This window comes from Antechinus flavipes, chromosome 6 (genome assembly GCF_016432865.1).
Source record: "Antechinus flavipes isolate AdamAnt ecotype Samford, QLD, Australia chromosome 6, AdamAnt_v2, whole genome shotgun sequence".
NCBI lineage: Eukaryota > Metazoa > Chordata > Mammalia > Dasyuromorphia > Dasyuridae > Antechinus > Antechinus flavipes.
In genome coordinates this window covers 155,838,454-155,853,595 of record NC_067403.1, presented here as the reverse complement: position 1 = coordinate 155,853,595, position 15,142 = coordinate 155,838,454, and the positions used below count along the sequence as shown (strand labels likewise).

At 35.7% G+C, this 15,142-nt stretch overlaps 1 protein-coding gene across 3 annotated transcripts in view; it reads right to left on the bottom strand.

Annotated features, from left to right (window-relative positions):
- Nucleotides 1–15,142, bottom strand: part of ABCG2 (ATP binding cassette subfamily G member 2 (Junior blood group)) — a 73,857-nt gene that overhangs the window by 52,007 nt on the left and 6,708 nt on the right. Inside the window, exon 1 of one of the 3 annotated variants that reach the window (XM_051967690.1) lies at nucleotides 5,354–5,608. The exons of the other annotated variants lie outside the window; for them this stretch is intronic. The gene's annotated coding sequence lies outside the window, so the exon portion shown is untranslated. Of the gene's footprint in view, nucleotides 1–5,353; nucleotides 5,609–15,142 lie in introns of those variants that run through there. 3 annotated transcript variants of the gene reach the window in all.

The window sequence follows — 15,142 nt, the reverse complement described above, 5'->3', positions numbered from 1 at the left end:
TCTCAAAGGAAAAATAATTTGAAAACTCTGGAGTCTAAATATGAACTATCACGAAAATCCACCTGAAATGAATGAAATGTATGCAACCTTTTGGAGGATATGTATACAAGGCTTTCCCAGGCAATGAAATTTGAAAATCACCACCCTGTTTGTTGCTCTCATGTGGTTAATAATAAGGGGAGACCAAAAACAAAAGTGAAATAATTTACATTCTATTCAGAGACATGTACTTAGAAGTTTGTCGATATTTATAAGTAAGGCATCAAACTAATTAGAAGTGGCAGTTAAAAGGGAGCATTCCAAACACAGGAAGCAGTCTGTATAAAGTCTTAAGATTATTGTGTACAAGAAACAATGGATGAAAAGATAGGTGAGAGCCAAGTGGAAATTTGGGCTCTAAATGCAAAAAGAGGAATTTATATTTGATCCTACAGGGAAAAATTATCCATTGTAAATTCTTGACATAGTCAGAACTGGGCTTTAAAATTATCATACTGTCAGTCTTATGGAAGGTAGATTACACACGAGTCAAGGAGAATGATATGCTATTTCAATAATCCAAGGGAGAGACAATCAGAACTAGAATTAGGGTGGTGGCTGTACAAGTGGAGAGAAAGAGACAAAGAGAAAAAAATATTGTAGGGGTAGAACTTGTATGATACAGGGGGGAAAAACTGTAAAAAAAAGTTCTATGTAAGCATTCAATGTATAGAGAAATTTCTGGGGGAAAAAACATTGTAAATGAAGACTTAAAATTTTAAGATTTAAATTTTAGAATCAATGAAGAACCAAGGAAATATTGAATGTAAAAAATTTGTGGAAATGCATATAAGAAATGATACAGAAGCAAAGACAATATCAATGCTATACTCAGCAATGTGAAAGGCCAACAAAGTTCAGGTGAAATACAAAGGACAATTTATGATATTGACATCATCATGTGCCTTTACTCCTGCTTTATTGGGCCTTTGCTCCTGCTTTATTGGCTCTACTATTATGTAGAGCCAATAAAGCAGGAGCAAAGGCACACAATTATGCCAATGTCATATTCAGCACTGTGAAAAGCCAACAAAGTTCAGGTGAAAGACAAAGGCAACACATCATTAAGGGTAGAGCAAATAGACCCCAGGGACAGAGCAGAGTCTCAGTTCCAGCTTCTTGCAGAGGAAGCACCAAAGCCGCAAAGTCCAGACCAAAAGGAAGTTGGAATTTCTGTGGTTCCAAACCAGTATAGCTCCCTGGCCAGCCCGTAGGGGCCGAATCTCTAGCAGTGTCTACCCTTGTTCTGACCAAATTCAGGAACTTGCAAAACTCAGAACATAGGGATATACAGCAAGCAAATTTTGCCTTGGATCATACCAATATGAGAACAATGAAAGTTTGTGGGTTCCCCAGGCTGATCCTAAGATTCTGGATTAACAGAGACTTCCTCTTCGAGTTTGGCAGAGCCCAGGCTTAATAACAAATTCAAAATCAGTTATTACAAATAGGACTGCTTGCCATCTGGGGGAGGGGACGGAGGGAGGGAGGGGAAAAGTCAGAACAGAAGTGAATGCAAGGGATAATGTTGTAAAAAATTACCCAGGCATGGGCTCTGTCAATAAAAAGTTATAATTTTTAAAAATCAGTTGTTAATAAGCACTCATTAAGTGCCTACTATGTTGCTAGGCACTATGTTAAATGCTAAAGATACAAAAAAGACAAACTACCCTCAAGAAATTGACAATCTAATTCAAAAAGTAGCCTGGAAGAATGACTCCTAACCAGCCACAAATACAGCCTCAGAGAATTACAGAGCATGAGCACAAGCTCAACTAGCATTCCTGGCAGAAATGAAACTAAATTGTTTCTGAAGAGTTTAAAAATGTTTATAATTATGAGAACATGAGGGAGAAAAACTGGAAAATGAGAGCTCTGCAAGACGAATTGGGAAAAGGTACCAAACTGTTCAAGCCAACACATTCCTAAAAATCAGAATGGACCAAATCGGAGCTGATAACTCTATGAAATAAAGAAATATTAAAACAAATTAAATTGAGAAAATAGAATATAAGGCATCTCACATTAAAAACTAACCTGGAAAATAGAATACAATTTTTAGAATGAGTAAGAGTATCTGAAAGCTATGAACAAAAAAGAAGGTAAAAAAGCTGAGACAACATCCTAGTCCAAGATATTGAAAAAGAAAGATCCCCCAGAGTCTTAGAACTAGAGGAGAAAGTAGAAATAGAAAAAAATATATCATTCACTTACTGAAACATCAAAGTGAAAATTCCCAGGAACATTATAATCAAAACCCAAAACTGTCAGAGCAAAGAAAAAAGGCTGAAAGTAGAAAGAATTCAAGTACTGAAGAGTCAAAAATCAGACCCACACAAGCCACCCCTATAAAGCAGCAGAAAATTTAGAACATAATATCCTGGAAAGCAAAGGCTATGAATTTACAACTAAAAATTACTGAGGAAAAAATAAACCTTTTATGAAATAGAGGACTATGAAATTCAAATACAGGAGGGTTAAGGAAATATAAACTAGTAAATGTGAATGAGCAAAGATGAATAAACAATGATAAATAGCAAAATAAACAAGGATTATACTTTATACAGGGTAATGATAAAGCATGTGACTCTGTGCCCGATCATCACAGAGAATCAATCTAATAAGAAAAAGTCCTGGAAGTGACTCTGTAATATCTTACTCTTAAAGTGACTCCGTAATATCTTACTCGTAAAAGGGGGAAAAAGTGGGAATGGAGGAGAGTGAGTTTGGGGAAATAGCTGACACTTCAACCTTACTCTCATCTGAATTAGAAGAATACATATCCATACACACCTACAATTTGTATGTATAGAAGGGAAGGGGAGAAGAATGAAGGATAATTAAAGGAAAACTAGCTTAAAGGAAGGTTCATCTCCCGCTTAGTTATCTGAGGTCTCTCTTTCTACCTCTTCGAACAAAATAGTGTATTCTTTCCACCTGACAAGCTGCCAGAGATCTCAAGCTTTCTTGCAGATAAAATCTTTCACATTCAACTCTCTAGTTCAATTCAATAGTTATAGAGTAGACACCAGATACAGAGGGTACAAAAACCAGGGGAAAAAAATGGGAAAGATCCCAGTAAATAAAGTAAATACAAGGTCTATATCTCACTTTGAGATATAAAGAAAAGCCTCCTAAAGAAGGTGCTAATAGAGCTGTGTTTGGAAGAAAAGGAACAAAAGCCAGTGATGCAAAGGGAATGAGATGAGAGGACAGCCCAGGTGTAGGGAATACCCAAGTGTTTAAGGTGAGAAAAAGAGGGCGGTGGATGATATTGTATGTGAGCAGTATGTAAGAAGATAAGAGCATGGTTGGAATGGTTTTGAAGATCAGAGGAAAACACTGGAGTTTACTGATATGGTCAGACCTGTGCTTTAGGAAAATCAAAATAACAATGGAATTGAAGATGGATGGAAGCAGGAGGGAAAGGTAAGAGTTGAGGGAAGAAGGGGTCTTATGGCAGACAGACAGTATGTGGATGAATGTAAATAAAAAGCATAGTAAAACTGTGCTGATGGTTGTTGTTGGGGAGAGGAGAATCAAGGAATGTATTACAAACTCTAAGTCTGTGTTGCTGTTCTTTCAAAAGATGCCATGATAGACAAATGAGTTGGATTTAAATGGGGGAGGGCTGTGCAAAGTTACCAGCCTCACTTTTTTCCTCCGAGCTTAAAAAGGCTTCAACAACAGCTCTCAGTTTGGCTGAGGCTACCTAAAAATTGAGGCAGAGAATGGCCTCATGGATGGGAAGAAAAAATTTCTTCCATTACTGCAGGCTCAGAATCAAGGCTTGGCTTGAGACCTCCAGCACTGAGAAAGGAAACTTTTGTCCTGCTCTGCCCATTTATAAACAGGTCTGGCATCTATATGTGTCTCTTGTCCATACACACTGGAGTACTATGTATCTTTTCTTAGTCCATGTCTGGCCCCCACCTGTCTATCCCCCTCTCGTGATTTTCCTCTGGGTGGTTTTTGCTCAGAAATGGAGAGAGAGGGAGAAAGGAAAGGAAGGAGGGAGGGAGCTATAGATACATAGATATGTATCTATAGATAATGCAGATATAGAAATATCTCTCTGTGTGTGTGTGTGTGGTCCAGAGGGTGTTCCTTCGAATGAGCTGAAATCTAGGCAATGCTTTATCCACTTGGTCTTTTCTGTGTATGTCTGTTTTGATCCTTTGAATGATTACAGATCTCTTCCAGAAGATACTATAATCAGAGTATGACACCTGCACATAAGAGTACCTTGTGATCCCACTTTGAACAGGATTCTTAACTGACTCTATGGTGAATTACCTTTGGTGACTATGCCTCTCCCTGTTTTATATGTCTTGTCTGATGATTCTTATCAGAGGATCATTGTACTTTCTCATTGGTCATTAAAACATTACCTTTATCCTGAAAAGACTAATTATGTTTATGCTTTCAAAAACATCTGCTAGATACCATGACTGACAGTCACGGGATATCGTTTTAACTTAATTTTGTTAAAGAAAATATATAATTACATATAAAAATATATTAACAATATTACAATTATAATTTTAAAATCTGACAATTCTTTAAAGTATTAAACTATAAAATAGACAGGAAGTTTCTATTTGATACAAAATATTTAGTCACTCACTATTTTATTATAAGAAACTATAAAGAATCAACAATTTAAAAGCCTGTTTTAATAAATTAATGATATCAATGACATTCTGTAGCATGTTGTACAGTTGTCTTATTGGCTTGCCTTTGAATGACGCAATGAATGACAAAATGAATGATGATGCTATCTTTGTAACCTTACCCAGGAATCTTTTTTAAAAAAAATTTTAATCAAAGCAGATACTCCTTAAATTACATCAACAATTTTATCCATTAAAACACACTTATTTTTTTAAAGTCATGGTAAATGGTAAATTTAGACTCTTCTTCAGTATATCTATACTCTCCTGAATTTTTTCTCCTACATAATATATTCTTTCTTAGTCTCTTTTGTGGGGAAATTACCTATGTACAGCTTCTAAGTGGAGATGTCCCCCCAAAGCATCTCTTCTGTGACTATAAATTCTTCTTTGAAAAATTTATTTTATTTTTAATTTAAATTTAATTTTTAATTTAAAACAAGAGACAGCGAATGAGTGTCAATCTATAAGTAGAAATGTGGGGACTTGAACTCATATAATCCATTTTCCCACCAGGTCATTTCTAATGGTTAGATGACTTTCAAATATAGCTCTAATCTTTCTCCAAATTGTTTCTCTGCCTGCATGTTCTATTTTGGATATATTAAAAGAACTAATTTTATTATTCATTTTGAACTTACTGCCCCATCAAGCTTCTTGATTTGTGTTGAGGATACCACTTTCCTGCACCCCAAGTGTGCTATCTCATACTTGACTTCTTCCCTCTCCTTCAATATTTCACCCAATCAGCTGCTAAGCTTGTCCTTTGCCTCCATAAGTGAACTCTTGCATTTATCTCTTCTCTCTACTCACAGAGCCACTCCTCTAATTCAGGTCTTCATTCAGTCTCTTATCAGGGTTTTTTTCATTGAAAATGTTAATTTAACAAAAAATACCCCAAATGCTCTGTGAACAGCTTACTATTGAAACATCACTTATATCACCAAGTCATCAAGCCCCGCCTATAAGAGTCACAGAAAAAGACTTTGTGAGGTATAATTAAGGAGAAGAAGGTTGAAGTTAACTGAGGTAAAGCTGTCTATAAGATGATATAATGAGTTTACCAAACTGACTTTCTAGTTTTCTCCTAGTGGACTTTGGCTGTTGGGTTCGAGCACCAAGCAATCTATAGAAGGAGCCACTAACTAGAAGCAGATTATGATGACAGCAGCAAGAAGCATGAGATAAATTTCCTCTAATGTAAACAAAATGGACTTCCATTCCATTTATTTTATTTTTATTTTGAACTTAAAGCCCCAATAAAATAAACATTTACAAATACACGAACATAACAGAAAAAAGAGAACTATACATGGAATTATAAATCTCTATTGCATCTTACTTCAAAAACTATCCTGATTGCCTATGGGATTCCCTCAGGTTCTTTATCCATTTTAGAAAATGCTTCAATGAGCCTCTTTTCTATGTGGGGCATAGGTGGGGGTGAGGGTGGGGATGAGGGAGATGACACAACTAGGGATCTCTTCTCCTTCCTATCCTCCCAAATGGAAAGAAAAAAAAAGAGGAAGAAATAAAAATCTATGGACTTAATGATCATTTCTAAGCCATTAATTGCCAGACCTATATAATTAATCCTTCTCTCTTTCCTAAGCTCCAGCACCATATCAGTTTGTCTAATGAACTACTTTTAGATGGATATCATATAGGCACCTCAAATTTGATATATCTAAAACAATTCTCTTTCCCTTCCAAAACCACTCCTTTTTAAAACTTTCCAGTTATCAATAAGATCAATACCTATCAATGATTTCAGAAAGGCCTGGAGAGACTGACATGAACTGCTGCTAAGTGAAATGAGCAGAACTAGGAGATCATTTATACACAGCAATAAGATTATACGATGATCAAGTCTGACGGACATGGCTCTCTTCAACAATGAGATGATTCAAACTAGTTCTAATTGTTCAGTGATAAAGAGAATCCTCTACACCACAAGAGAACTGTGGGAACTGAGTGTGGTTCATAACATGGCATTTTCACTCTTTTTGTTGTTTGCTTGCATTTTATTTTGTTTCTCTCTTTTTTTAATGGTTTGATTTGATTTGATTTTTCTTGCGTGGCACGATAACTGTATAAATACATATGCATATATTGGATTTAACATATATTTCTACTATGTTTAACATGTATTAGACTATTTGCCATGTGGAGGAAGAGGGAGAAAATTGAAACACAAGGTTTTGCGAGGGCTAATGCTGAAAAATTGTCCACATGTTTTGAAAAATAAAAAGCTTTAATTAAAAAAAAAAAGATCAATACCTATTTTCCACACAGAGTTGATAAACTGGTTGGTTCTGCTGAACTTCTCCACCCCATTGGGATATATTAAGAACTGAAAGTGATATATTAAAAGGGCAGCAATAAACACATGATGAAACAAATAAAAATAGCACAGCTTAGAATATTTCTGGAACAAAGATAAAAGCATATGATACTTAACCAGGGATGAAGTTCAACTAAAACTATAAAATTATCTTTGCCTGGAATTTTGCAAATCTAGTCAGTAGAACTTTAAATTGAAAAGAGAGGTGATACATATACGTGTGTGTGTGTGTGTGTGTATTTACCAATATAACATGGAAAGAACCAATAAAATATCAAGCAAGACAGGCACTAAATCCAATAAGGGGGCCAATAATTAAAAAAAAATCTATTAGTTATGGATAATAATAACAAGAAACTAACTTAATATTGTAAGTTTTACTAAGATGATAGGATACAATGAATGAAACAAAATACAAAAAATGAAACAAGAACTCTGGTGGGGTACATGAGGAAACCTGTTCAAAAAGAACTGAACAGAAAGACTGGAGGGAATAAAAAGATCCATGGATCCATACATTTTTCCAGATTACTAAAAAGGTCCACAACATTAAAAAAAAAAAAGTTTAACAATCTGCTTTAAAGAAAAAATCTGAATTTCTTTAGAATTAAATTAAGCTTGTGTATTCAATAAACCAAAATTATAGTAGAGTCCATTTCCCTACCTTCCTTTTGCTTGGGGGCAGCCAACATGCCATGGTGGAAGTTTGATCTACAAATATAGAACTCAAGAGAAATCTAAAAAGGTAAAGATTAATCTTGGGAACTATATTTTGACTATATAGATGTATAAAGAATACATGTATACCTTGTTCTAGAAATTGATGTGGAAAGGACATTGTACCAGAAAAAGGGTAAAGTGGGGGTAGTACATCTCATGAAGAGGCATAGGAAACCTATTATATCTGAGAGAAAGAATGGAGGGGGATGAATATAGTGGGTATCTTACTGCCTTCAGAATTGGCTTTAAGTGAAAAATCTTAAGACATATTCAATCTATGGTAAAACTTCTCCCACCTCATTGAAAAGTGAGAAGGGAAAAGTGGAAAGGGAAGGAATAAGCTAAGAGGAAGGGAATACAGGAACTGGGAGGGAAAGGGGTAAGATAGGGGGAGGAACTCTAAGGCGGGGGGAGGGACACTAAAAAGGGAGGGCTGTGAGAAGCAAGGGGTGCTCACAAGCTTAATACTTGGAGGGGGGGGAAAGGGGAAAGAAGGGAGGAAAGCATAAACCGGGGTTAACAAGATGGCAAGTAATACAGAATTGGTCATTCTAACCATAAACGTGAACGGGGTAAACTCCCCCATAAAGAGGAAGCGGTTAGCAGAATGGATTAAAAGCCAGAATCCTACAATATGTTGTTTACAGGAAACACACCTGAAGCGGGGAGATACATGCAGGTTAAAGGTAAAAGGTTGGAGCAAAATCTACTATGCTTCAGGTGAAGTCAAAAAAGCAGGGGTAGCCATCCTGATCTCAGATCAAGCTAAAGCAAAAATTGACCTAATTAAAAGAGATAAGGAAGGACACTATATCTTGCTAAAGGGTAGCATGGATAATGAAGCACTGTCTATATTAAACATATATGTACCAAGTGGGGTAGCATCTAAATTCTTAAAAGAGAAACTAAGAGAGCTGCAAGAAGAAATAGACAGTAAAACTATAATAGTGGGAGATCTTAACCTTGCACTCTCAGAATTAGATAAATCAAACCACAAAATAAATAAGAAAGAAGTCAAAGAGGTAAACAGAATACTAGAAAAGCTAGATATGATAGATCTCTGGAGAAAATGTAATGGAGACAGAAAGGAATACACTTTCTTTTCAGCAGTTCATGGAACCTATACAAAAATTGACCATATATTAGGACATAAAAACCTCAAACTCAAATGTAGTAAGGCAGAAATAGTAAATGCATCCTTTTCAGACCACGATGCAATGAAAATTACATTCAACAAAAAAGCAGGGGGAAGTAGACCAAAAAATAATTGGAAACTAAATAATCTCATACTAAAGAATGATTGGGTAAAACAGCAAATCATAGACATAATTAATAACTTCACCCAAGAAAACGATAATAATGAGACATCATACCAAAATGTATGGGATGCAGCCAAAGCGGTAATAAGGGGAAATTTCATATCTCTAGAGGCCTATTTGTATAAAATAGAGAAAGAGAAGGTCAATGAATTGGGTTTGCAATTAAAAATGCTAGAAAAGGAACAAATTAAAAACCCCCAGTCAAACACTAAACTTGAAATTCTAAAAGAAAGATTTATCTCCCTGAGTTCAAATTAGAACTCTGACACTTATTAGTTGTGCGATCCTGTGTTTGCCTCAGATCCCTCATCTGGAAAATGGGCCAAGAAAATCCCAAATGGAGGTCACAGTCACACATTATTGAAACAAGAACAACTGTTTTCCTACAAAAGCAACTATAAGATCTCACACTAACAGATAATCTAATCAAGGGGTCCTCAAACTACAGCCACGGGCCAAATGCGGCAGCCCCTCACCCAGGGCTATGAAGTTTCTTTATTTAAAGGCCCACAAAAGAAAGTTTTTGTTTTTACTATAGTCCAGCCCTCCAACAGTCTGAGGGACAATGAACTGGCCCCCTATTTAAAAAATTTGAGGACACCTGAATTCTAATCCATCATGTAAGACCTGGCAGATTCTGAAGAACCAGTTCAACTTTCTGTTTAAAAAAAAAAAAAAACTAAGTACAAATCTTATCCTTATTGATTTCACTTGCCTGATAAATTTCACACCATGTTTAACCTATCAGAATAGTCAAACAAATCAAAACAAGCACCTTCTTCTAAGCACAAAACTTTCCTGAACAGACAACACATAAAACCGAACTGAGCACTTTCCAGTATCATCTAACTATAACCCACCTCTGTTGTACTCTGTTCCCTTGGCATCTTCTTATCAGCAAACATTACTAAATATCTATTGGCAGAGTTGAGAAATAAGAGATAAGAATGCAAGGCTAAATAAATGTGCTCAAAGGGCTTAAGGTGACATTCTGGCGAATTATAATCTTTAAACAACCTCAAAAATGACATTAAAATAGTATAACAATAGTATATAAAGATAATGGAAAATTATTGTTCTATAAAAAATGAACAAGCTGATTTTAGAAAGCTCTGGAAAGATTTATATGAACTGATGCTGAGCAAAACAAGCAGAACCAGAAATACATTGTACACAATAATAGCAAGAACGCGAAAATCAACTATGAAAGACTTGGTTTCTTTTCAGTGAGGTTCAGTGATCTAAAGTAATCCCAAAAGACTTTGGACAGAAAATGCCATCTGCATCCAGAAAAAGAACTAAGGAGGCCGAATATAAATCTACATGCTATGTTCACTTCTTTTTTGTTTTTTTTCTTCCCTCTTCTATGGTTTTTCCCTTTTGCTCTGATTTTTCTTCCCAACATGATTCATAAAGCAATGTGTGTTAAAAAATAAAAACTAAAATAAAATTTAAAAATATACATATTAAAAAAATTAGTCAGGGGCAGCCAGGTAGCACAGAAGATAAAGCACCAACCCTAAAGTCAGGAGGACCTGAGTTCAAATGTAGTCTCAGATACTTAACACGTCCTAGCTGTATGATCCTGGGCAAGTCATTTAACCCAAATCACCTCAGCAAAAACAAAACAAAACAAAAACTCAAAATTTCAATTTCTATATACTTCAAAAATAGAGACCTTTATTCCTCTTACATGATACTGCACACAGTGGAAGACAGTGGCATGAACAACTTGAAATCAATAGAACTGAATTTAAAGTCAGTTTTCCTATTCACTTAGCTTACTTAACTAGCTGTGTGATCTTGAACAAGTGATTTAACCTTTCTGGATCTAAGCTTCTTCATCTCTAATATAAGGAGGTCGGAGTAAGTGGTTTTTAAGTAAGAGCTTCTTTCCAGCGTCAAGTCTGTGATCCTATATTGTAATGTATTTTAAAAATTAAGCTCTTTGTAGGACTCTCACTTTAAGGAAAAGAGAAATACAATTCATAACATCTAGTTCAGAGGTTTTTCAACCAAGTATTTTTTAAATTTTATTTTTAGTTTATGGAATAAAACAAGCACTTCTCTAATATAGTACAAGAAAAATGAGTGTATATGAAACTACAAAACCGCTATTCTTTTCAAATAAACAACAAAATCATCACATAAATTTCTTTTTTTCTTCCCCTCCCTACTCTAGAGATGGCTACTGTTAGACACTGTGGTGTGTGTGTGTGTGTAAAATTATTCTATACACAATTCTACTAATCATTTCTAAGTATTTAAGCAATGAGATTCTAATACTAGCAAAAGGAAAACAATATCTGCCCTCAAACAGCTTATATTCTAATGGGGGAAGATAATGAGGAATGAAGAAATTAACAAGAACAAGACTATCATTTTGTCTTTTTGTATCTCTATTGCTGAGAACACTAATTAAACTTATATTTACCAATTCTTGCAATCAAATTTTATACACCAAATGTGTGCAAACATCAATTTGTCACAAGTAAAATTTAACAAAAGAATAAACTGAGGTAATTCTCTGAGCAAAATGACATTTATTAACAGAGGCATGCACCTCATCAGTAAAAGGTCAATGGCTTGCTTCCATTTATGCCAAAGTCCCCCCAAAAAAGGACAGTGCCTTTTTAATGGATTTTGAGGAGTACAATAAAGTACAGAATAGATGACACCATGAAATTTACAGACAACGTGACTAGTTACAAAACTGAATTGCAGGATACAATCTATGTAATGGGCAACAACAACCCACTTTCTTTTTTCTTGAAACTTAGACTTAGAAGTGCTCATTGTTGAATGCAAGTTCTAGGCAGCAGCCCAGACTTTTGGAGAGAAAACCAAAAAGTCCTAGGAGGATAGCTTGATGGTACAGAGATTAGTCTCAACTCCCTTGTGCTCATACCTGTGAGAAATCCTAAAAAGTTAAGAATGTTGCAAGCTTCAAGATAAAACAACAAGTACTACTGAACAATGGGTTTTTAGAATGTGAGAAATTAAGGAAGGTTAAAATTCCACAGAACAATTAAATTTCAATCTCTTAGAAGCCTCCAACAAACAAGCAATTGGGGAATTAGGAAGGCACAGGTGAACTCAACCATTTAGAAAGTCTTGTGGCTTTGACAAAAACACAAGTTTTATATATTAGCCAATCCAGCTCAAAATGGTTGGGCTTGACCAACTTGACCAAATTAGTACTGTGCCTACTTAATAGGCTAACTGAACATTAAACACCACACCCCCATAAGAGTTGTTTTCTACCATTTTTTTAAAATGGGATGTATGAGGAGGGAGGGGGGAGGGGAACAAAATCTGAATTTCAGTACCAAATTTCCAACTTCCTAATACACAACCTGAGTCAGAAGATATATGACTGCATAAACTTAACTCTTCAGTCAGCTTTAGTCATCTGTAAAATCTGGGTAACAGCTGTACTTTCATAACATGGAGACAACCTTAGGTTCTCAATAGTTATAATAATTATACTAATAGAACAAAAGCCATAGGGACTTAACCATGGCAACATACACATTTGGAACTGAGTTGTGATTTCATCTATAATCAAGTTTTATAGAGTTGCCTGGGGCATTGAGAGGGCCTTTAGTTAAAAGACTAAATTTAAACCCAAGTGGCCTGTCTCCCCAAGGCTAGCACCCCAACTCTATTCACTATATTTACTACTGTACATACAAAATAAAGTACTTTAGCAAGAAGGGCTACAAAAAACTATGGGCATCAAGAAAGACTTCTTACAGGAAAGGTTACTTGAGCTGAACCCAGAAGACAAGGAGGGAGCACCTTCTAAGCTTAAGAAGAAGCTGTGTGAAGACACAGAAAGGAAATAGAAAGTAATAGCCAGCGTGGCTGGGGGCAAAAGGGACAATTTGTGTAATTAGACTGTAAAGAAAGGCTGAAGCCCATGTGAAGAATTTTAGAAAACAAAATAAATGTGTATTTTTATCTTGAAGGCACGAGGAAACCACTGAAACTTCTCTATTAGGAGAGTGACCTAGTCAAACCTAAACTTTAAAAACATTAATTTGATAGCAGATAGCTATCAAATGCTGATAACTCTACAATACAATAGAGGGAAGATACTGTGTTAGAATCCTTACAAAGCGCTAAGTCAGTTGACCAATTTAGCATGGTACTTAGCAAATCCTCTAACTCACTAATGTATTTAAGTACTCATTGGAGTTCACACTTTGGGGAGATTCACAAGTCCGTATTCAGTATGAGATTCACAAGTCAGAAATCCACAATCCCACTCTCTAAGAGGAATCAACCTTTGAGTTCACACCTCTAAAAGAGCATGAAAAGGAACTGAGTTAATGAAGTCAGTCAATTCAGAAGATTGACAAGCTAGAGACTGCAGTCGGGAAGAACAAAGGATTCGGAGGAGCAGAACCAAGATTGAGATTGAGAACTGGAGATTCAGAGAGAGCTGCAAGAGCTCCTGGAACCAAGCAGAGAGATAGGCCTTTAAGAAAGCTAACCAAGCCCAAAGAAAGAGATCAGACTTGGAAGGAGAAAATAAATGTTTGGATTTTATCAGCTGGGCTGCATTTGGAGTGATTATTACTCGGAACTGAAACTAAGGCTGCCTCCCTCCCCAAGAAACCTGCTCTCCCAGAGAATTATTATATTAAAGAAGAGAACACCACAACATTGGATTCAGGAAGCCAATCTAATTAAAAGATATTGCAGCAGTCCAAACAAGTAACAAGGTTCTGAATTAAAAGTAGTTGTAGTATGAGCAAAGAGAAAGATCAATAAAAGAGACACTATGGAACTAGAATTGATTAGATGTGGCAATTAATTAGATGGGAAGACGGGTGGGAAGAGTAAGAAAGTAGAGAATCAAGGATCATTGCTAGGTCTAAAATCTGGGTGACTAGAGATGTGAGAGCTGTATACATAGGTTTTTAAGTCACAATCAAGAGATGATAGTTGAGGGGCTGGGGAGTTCAACCAGAGAGTATGTAGAGAGTAAGAAATCTCAGGAGAGCGCCCTGGTGTATATACCCAAACATATGAAATAGAACATGGATTATAATCCTGCAAAAGAGACTGAGTTGATGGACAAGTAGGAGGAGAATTAGAAGCTATTATCACAAAAAACCATTAAGAAGAGAGTACTCAGCAGGAAAAGATGGCCAGCACTTTGAAAACACTTGCAGAGAGGTCTATCATAAGATAATAAGAGCTGGAAAAAAAAGTCATTGCCATTAACAATAAAGAGATCATTGATGACACTTAATTCTTTAATTTTTGGGAAAAAAGAGCAGTTTTATAACATAATATAATAATAATTTTAAAAAAGATCAGCTATCTTAAAGTTCATATTTGACAATGTCATTCTCCTGATGCTAAAGCTTCTTGGTCCTCCATGTTAAAGTGAAGATTCTGTTTTGGTATCTTAAAAAGGTTTACCCTAGGATTCTTCTACCTCAATTACTTCCTTACTGCTCCCTCAGAATCTTTAGCTTCTTTCAAGCCTACATTTATCTCATAATTCAGAATAGGTAACTTTCAATAGGCAAATTCCAATTAAGCTCTTATTTTGTGCTGGATAAGAACACTAAATATAAAGTCTTGCTTTCAAGGAATTTACATTCTACCAGGAAGAAAGCACACACAGGCATGCACAAGCACACACATGAAATTATACATACATGTGTATGCAAAAAACAAAAGTGGTTTTGGGAAAGAGTACAGTATAGTCCTAACAGCCAAGGGAATAAGGAAAGGCCTTCTATAGAAAGTCAGTCAATAAATATATAAGCATCTTCTAGGTATCAGAAACTATGCTAAGCAGCAGGGGATTAAATTAAAAGGAAGTTTTTATTCCTGAAGAGCTTATAGACTAACCAAAAAGATACACACAAAAAAATCCAAGACTGAAGAAGAAATACCAGTCAAGAAATGCAATTTTTTGGAAATGAAGACTTTCTGGGAGTCTTTTTTAAAATGGAAACTTTGAAAGGAATTCTTTCTTCTGCCCTCCAGCCCCTTAATCAGAGGGTCTAAAGGTACTGAGCTAC